This window comes from Thermobia domestica, chromosome 4 (assembly GCF_964235325.1).
Source record: "Thermobia domestica chromosome 4, izTheDome1.hap1.1, whole genome shotgun sequence".
NCBI lineage: Eukaryota > Metazoa > Arthropoda > Insecta > Zygentoma > Lepismatidae > Thermobia > Thermobia domestica.
Window position 1 is genome coordinate 19,067,993 of NC_137457.1, and position 8,576 is coordinate 19,076,568.

Consider the following 8,576-nt stretch of genomic DNA (forward strand, 5'->3'; position numbering starts at 1 on the left):
GAGTGAAACAAAACCGACATTAGTGATGTTAAAAGATAAGAAAGGCTGTAATTACCCCTGGCATTGCTTACTAATCTTATTAATACCCCGTGGTCAGTATCGGATTTACGAGGAAGGAGCCTTTGGAACTGAAGCGTCTTTTTAAAATTCCTGAGTACTTTACAAAAATGAAGTTAAAAGTTAGTCTTTCTTAAACTGTGGTCCCTAAAATTCAAGCTCTCTCCAAAATTCCAGGAAAAGATTTGTGTCAAATCTCGCCTCCAGAGGCTATTAAGATTCTGTTCAGTGTTAAAACCGGTGAGTGTGGTATGGAAGACAAATGATATTGATATTCACTGAAAGAAAGGCCTTAGTTGCCCCCTTGCGATGCGTGGCATTGATTTGTACTCCTATTAATAACCCCGTGGTCAGGGACGTACGCAAGGGGTGGGTCCTGGAGGTCTGGACCCTGCCCCGAAATTTCTACTTTTGTGTAAATTTAGCTTAATTTTAGAGTCAATTTTAGGAATTTTAATATAAAATACCTTCATATTGAGTTTGGACCACTCCCGAAGTAAATTCCTGCGTACGCTACTGCCTGTGGTATAGCGATGTGTGATGATATGGATGTCATTGAGCAAGAAAAATACATGGTGACTAGTATCGTATGAGATGATGGCTTTTTAAGTACGGTTGCTATAGGATAACGTGGGATTCGACTCACGTGTGTCTTCACTGCAAATGGAACCCGGGACCCCTTGAACAAAATGCAAAGAGTGTAGGAAGAAAAATAAGAAAACATCGGATCACCATCAGTTCACTTCTGGCACATAGTGGTCCTTAAACCCTTATAACTGAAACACATGCAGGCGTGAGTAAGAGCCTGGAGAGTTAATTACAGTCTTTGTTATCATTAGCATCACTAGTGTCAAATTCATTACACGCTGCACTTACATGGCGTTGTACAGCGCCACAATTACCTCTGCTGCCGAAAATCGAACTAATTCATTTTCTACACCAATCGCTTCTGCATGTTCCCAAGTATGCTATTACCAAGTTTGGTTGTATTCTATAGAGAGGTTACGTCTCCAAAGTTCTTTGAACAGCGATACTTATTTTATGATAACCTGGTATTAATGACACGGAACCACAACCCAACATGAACCAGATTTCGTTGCCGGGTGCACAAACCATCACTAACTAAACTAACTACCTCTATGGCCTATTGAACCCGGAGGTTGAATGCCGTGTTCACGAAAGCTCTCCATTGCCTTCTATTCTCAGCCAATTGTACCCAGTTTCTACTCTGTATTCCTATTTCTGCGAGATCCATCTTAATATTGTCCTCCCATCATCGCCTAGGTCTTCCTAATGGTCGTTTTCCGATTGAAATTCCAGTTTAAATTTAGAAATTGTTCTTATTATCTTCTATTCTGGCTACAGACTTGCCCACCTGGACTTCCTAGATTTGATGACTCTAACAATGTTTGGTAAACCGTATAATTTATGTAGTTCCTCGTTATGAAATTTCAGCCATTCTCCGTTCCCGTTCCTCTTGGGTCTTAATATTCGTCTCTGGATCTTGTTCTCAAATGCTTTCAGTCTATGTTCTTCCTCCAGAGTAAGTGACTATGTTGCGTAACCATACAGAACAACAGGCATGATTATCGTTTTATATATTTTAAGCTTCAAATTCCTCGTCAGAATTCGTGGCGACAAGAGATTTTGAACTGAATAATAGCTCTAATTCTCTTCTTTTATTCGACATTTAATTTCTTCCTGAATATGGCTTTCGTCTGTTAATGTTGATCGTAGATATTTTGAAGTATCCAGTTTATCAAACCTATTGTGCAAGATCAATTCTCACACCATTTGCTGCTTTAAACCACATAATCTCACCTCCCAGGAAGGTAGATTACAGGATCATTACATCGACCTCGGTAACTATACAAGTTATAGTGTTAATGAAGATGTGATTTTCGTTATATTCCTTATCTGATTGATTAATTGCAAGTTACTTATCTTCAGAAAGGACAGGTAAGTGATCTACGAAGATCAGCTCAGAATCAAGTGTACGATAGATTTGCATATAATCAGATTCACAACTGAGAACTTATGTATTCTACAAAGGTTAAAAGTTTGTTTCTAGGTCGTTTCATTACCTAAGTTTAATAATTATTTGTGCAATGATCTTTCCTTAGGGACCACGGAAAATTAGAAGCTGACGTTAGAAATTAGATAGATTTTACATCAATATTTTGTCTCCTGTAGAACTTGGAAAATTCGAGCACATTAACCCTTTTAGGATTTCCACTTTTTGAGGTAAATTTTAGACTATCACTCAAAATGCTACTGCTTCCTTACTATTTATCGTACAATCATAGTTCATACATCTTTTTTTTTTTTTTAGAATAGAACATACTTCCCAACGGCACTACTTGCTTGTCTGTATTGTACACTGAAAACGAGAAAATTAAAAAAAAATCGGAATATTTATCGAAGAAAGGTTTTCCAAATTTTTGCAACCCTCTGATCCAGGCCTAGGTTCAAGGGATCTGAATTTCAGAGTAAAATATGCTGTCATGTTTACAATAAGTGCGCAAAATTTTAGTCTTGTATCTTGAAAACTGAGGTCGAGAGAAAGTTTTGAAGGTCTGAAGGTGACCCATTTTTTCATATATATGTATTCATATTACATAAAGCAGCTATATATAAATACTTCAAAAATGTAATGCGTCATTACTACTTGATCTAGAATCATTTTTCAAATGCATTTCTACACTATACCCAGCCCTTGCCAACGGTGTCATTCCACGTCTGTATCCACGTCCATGTCCGGTTCCACGTCCGTATCATACATCTGAACCGGAAAATTCGGGGAAAGTCCGGATTTTTTTCTGGAAATCTCGCCAAAGCATTTTGTCTTTCTGCCCCGGGCTTGATTTGAGATAGATCTGATTTGTTTACTTAAAAAAAACGCTGTTATGTACATAATACATGTGCAAAATTCCAATCTTGTATATTAAAACAAAGGGCAGAAAAATGTTGAAAATCTGAATTTAAACCCTACATATATGTATATACACACATAGATACCTCTATATTATAATAATTTACTGCGTTATTACAATTAATTCAAGGTTCAACCGACAATTTCTTGAATGTAACAAGCCCTTTCCAATGGTACCACTCACATAGACCATAGGCCAGACCTCCCACCACCCCACCACTTGTGGAGTTTTGAAGATCTACGTTTCTCAAAAGTATGAATATTAAGGTATTTAATTCTAGTGGTCTTCAATCAATCCATTTGTGGACGTGGGTGTGAAAGACATTTGAAATTGAGTTCTACCGGAGATCTACGGTAGCAACGTATTTGGATATAGATTCTATGCTCTCTGCTTGAGGACTCGGACAATTTATGTACAATTGCAATAAAGCACTCACGCCACATTGTTCATTAACGATATGTTACAGTATTTTTACAGTATTGTACCAATGCTTAAAATATATATAGATTGTCTTTAGTGTAAGGGTTATAGCGCATACCGAAATATTTAATTGTTTTAAACTACCTGAGGCAATGAATCATGGTATAGGACTACTTTTAATCATGTATATCGGTAGTTATTTTCAACTAAAGGGGCATTAACTTATTTTCAACTAAAGTTGCACGCACTGAGAAAAGAAATGTATGTGTCGTACTTAAAAAGATAGAGTACATGCGTAATTCCTGTTGTTTTTGAACTTAACGTACAGCAGGCGTATAACTAAAAACGCATGTTTTATAATACTTTCTGTATAAGTGTTCCATCTATACATACTTTCAGTATGAAACAATGTAGGCGGTCAGGATCTCACATACAAATGGACGTATATAACATATAGCTAACGAAGGTAACAAGTATATGCATGTGATATACGGAAAACAGTTAGATGTCAAACATCCTGGAACGGCATGATGTAACAAGTAAGGGCAGGGCCTATGTAGCATACGGACAACGTATGATCCGTACTGATTTCTATAGTTAGCAAGAGGATACCGTATATTTGTACAATGTACCATTGTCCGGAGAACGGACTTTTCTCTGTGCATCATGTGCATATCATTTCACCGACAATATCGACAGAAAATAATGTTGTACTCATTTATGTTGGGAAACGTATATTTAAATGAGGAAGCGCAGGGTCCATACAAACAGCCCATGAAATTACTATCCAAGAAGCATCAACGGACAGAATAGTTACACAGACAATCACAATAGACACATGCTCGTACCCAAGGGGGCCAAATGCACCTGGGCCCCTAAATTTTTACTGGTCCTCCCTAAAATGTTCACAATATTCTTGTAAATGAACTATAACTTTGTGATGAACTATATGATTGGATAGGTCCCCCCTAACTTCTACCGGGCCACCTCCTACATTTTTGGGATGGCTACGGGCCTGCAGATAACTCCTCCAATGTCAAAAGTAAAAAAAGATCGATTACTAGTTTTCAGCTTGTTATCGAACAGAGCTACATCTAATTATATTCAGGAAACACACATATAATGTCCAAGCTGTGTCAAAGCAGAAGCATCTAACCTAGCCTGGTTGTTCTGCAGTAAAGAATAATGTTCAAACTGTTTCGGAGTAGGCTGGTCGGGTATCTCTTACGGGAGGATCACAGAAGGATGAGGTTCAGTTGCTACGCATGGACTACATATCCCTAGTGATTGAATCCATTACATAAAATGCTTCAGTGCATCACACACTCACACCATATAAGAAAGCTGCAAAGGAAGTGAATCAGCAACATATCATTATGTGCTTTGACCTTGCAGTTGTAGAGAAAGCGTATTCACTTGTTGGAAACAACCACAAAAATTCAGTGATATCTTAGTCAGGTTGGGCACATTTTACACTTCATGCGTCTTCGTGGGTGCCTTGGGAAAATATGTGAGGATCAGTGACCTTGAAGATATTCTGATAGAACCAGGCATTTGAAGAGAAAGGTTCAAGCATTAGTACCACACCATCTGTCACAGACACTTTCAGTCAACACACACATAAAGGGAGGTATTACTTTCAGAATGAGCCTTGTAATATAACTCAAACTATGCATTATAATGAGCCAAATAATAATCAGAATTAATAGTTTGAAATGGTCTTGTGTTTTTTACACTATGACTTCAGAAAAAAGACAATACTCACTTTTCCAATTTTAATTAATTTAATAAAAATTTTCCCAACACGCTGGCGAAGCACAATCTTTACCTTAGTCTTCGAGAACTACTACAAAGTTGAGCTGCGGTTTATGCAATATCTTTATCATACGATAGATTACCTGCATATTTCTTAGAAAAGTAAAGCCTTCACAAATGTAAAAAAAGTACAGATACGGGGAAGAAATGAAGTATCTAGTTTTAACGTCCCACGGTTATTCACCGAGGCTAAGAGAGACGGTGATAATAACACATGTACGAAATGGTGGTACGAGCTGATCGAACCAGTAATCCCACGCACAAGAGGTAGACGCTATACCACTGTCCCACTGCGACCCACAGCAATGACGAAGAGGCATTTCCTTTTAACAAAAAAATTTGTACAGATAATATGATATTTCAATATATAAATTTATATACACTAATTACTTCCAAACTTTATGAACATAAACACGTGAAAAGAGAATTCGTGGATTTACATTGGCGGGGACTGCAAGAAAATCAATTTTTAGTTAATAAAAATCAATGTCTTCTCACTGCAACTTCGAAATTATCATCCCACGTTATCTAAAAATCAATACCAATCTTGCATGAGATTCCTCGCTAACGATAGAAAAACAAAAATCGACATTAGAGCAACTAATTAACGTACAAATAATTCATAATCCCCACATTTGAATTCCTATGATTGGAGTATTATAGGTCCAGGTTTATACCTAGAAGTTAAGCCAAATTCCACCATTTGATAAACAACTAGGAGCCCAAAAATTTGGATCAGAACAAATAATTAGCCCATAAATAGCCTATAATTCTTGCGCTTGAATTTTTACGGTTTGAGCTTTCTAACCTTACGGGGAGTTATAGCTTGATGTCAGGCTAGACTTGCCCATTGTGATTGCGATTTCCCACTAAACAGTATTACCCCAAACATTGGGATTAGAGCAAATAATTAGCCCATTATTAGCCCGTTATTTTGAGATATGGTTAGGTCAATTGTGAGCAAGAATGGCGTTGCATTCCGCACAATGTCTTGTTTTGATTCGAATAAGATCCCTTTTAATGGAAATTTTCAGCTTGGGAAGTAACAAAAATTATACGGAGCCATGTCGGGTGAATGGTGAGCATGACGCCATACAAGAATGATGTGTTTGGTGATGAATTCCTTAATCAAATTTCGTGGACACTCGCATCATGCCCAAATTCTCGTTCAAAATTGAATTTTCGTATCTAAGTGAATCGATTCCCTTTGGGTATGGCCAAATATTTTGGCAAACTTTGATGCAATATTCGTCCTGAAGTTTCTTGTGTTATTTTACCCCCCCCCCAAAAAAAATCGGAACACTTCTCACTATGTCTTCACTCGTTGGCCAACTGCCAGCGTCTGATGCTTTCTGCAGGCGGAGAAATTCACGACTGCGCATGAGGGCTCTCTCTGTATATACAGTGAAAAAAGGCTCCAGCGCTACTTTGGTTTATAAGGAAAAGAATAAAGTTCAATAACTTTTCAAGGTATCTTGTATGTAAATAAGTCAAATCAAGAAGGAGTAATTTGTTTTAAGGAGACAAATTCTTTACAGGTGACCTACTCGAAAACAACTTTAGAGGTTTTGTTCATATTTCTAAATATTCCAAATATTATAGAGATCTAAATTCTAAATGTTATTATCTTTTAAGGAAAAAGTGTCCAAAGATGGGACATTTATGATGAAAATCCATCATATCAGGTGAAGGAAATGATATGAGTGAATTTTAGTATATCTTTCAAAAAACATAAAATTAAAAAGCTTTATTCTTCGGTAAACCTAAACTTTTGTTTTTACTTCTATAATGAAGCCATATATTACGATGAAACACTGAAGTAATATATTCTTCGATATTTGTATCACAACCCGAGTAATGTGGTAATATATATTATAGAAAATGACATATTGACCAAACTTGTGATTAACTCTGAAACTTTAATATATATCTAAAATGAGTGTAAGATATAGTAACCAATAGATAAACTTAATATCATTTCTCAGACCAAATTGTCGTTCCTATATTTCTAGAATGTGTACAGAGAGTTTTTTGTCACCATAAAATGTGCATGTGTTTTTACATTAATAACTTATATCGTTTATTCTGCCCGACCCGAGTGCTTATGTTTATATTTATTTAATAAAAACTCTATGTTCAAATCTTTCAAATTTGCTCTCGTTGTGACACCGTATTTCTAACAATAGCAGACATAATCATAACAGTGATCTATGTACTCCAAACAGTTAAGTATATATTTCTAAAAGTGAAACATGAATCATCTGTAACTGTTTCCAACATAAGCACACTACATGTCAGAACTAATTTCCAGGGATTTAATGAAGCGTACACAAGAGTGCACATGGTATACCCACTTAATATTTTTATAATTCAGATACACTCACTATAAATTAGTTATCTAATGGATGCTATAACGGTAAATATAAACTCTATTTTAAAAAACGACCGAGACCATACCTACCAAAATGGCCAGCAAGCATACCCCATTCGTCATGAGAAAATTCACAACGGATAGATTTTATTTAAACGTTTGGTTTCTTCCAGACTTTCCGGAAACAATTGTTGAAACGTTGTTCATATTTTATAAGATACTGTTATCAGTACTGAAAGCAACATCACTTCATCATATTTAGTAAATTATATTGAAAAAAAAATGTTTCGCACCGTACCTTTATTTAATTACTAAACATACTTCGAAGATGTTCCATTAGTTTCTTACGTTCAATACCAGTGTTTCACCACCATGGGGAAGTGAAAGGCGAACGGAAAGATGCATGATACGGAAAGAAATAATGTAGAATCGTAATTATAAGTATTGCGAATCATGTAGCTACGACGCGTTACGTAACTTCCACACATGAAATAACTTTTTAGTAATGGCTGTGGTTTCATTGATGATAAAACTACTAAGAAATAGTACTACTCTGCTATTTGCTAGAAATTAATATAAATTGTGTATAATTTTATTATTATTATTATTATTATTATTATTATTATTATTATTATTATTATTATTATTATTATTATTATTATTATTATTGAACACTTGAAAGTTGAATTCTCCACTTGAAATCGAACATGGTGTCAGGCCAATTAGTGCAAGAAGATTGGCGTCAAATGTGCATTATTCACGAAAGAGTCCACCAAGTAAACAAGGTTGGAAACCACTGACCTATACAATAATTTGCGTTTGTAGCCAACGACGTAATCACAGTACATTGATGAGCTTACAGGGAGATAATTTCATTCCGTAATATATTCACAAATCATTTAATCCCATTTATACAGTGCTATTTTTTTTTAAAGATTTGAGCAGTATATGGTAGGTAAATAAGAACTACAAAATAACAC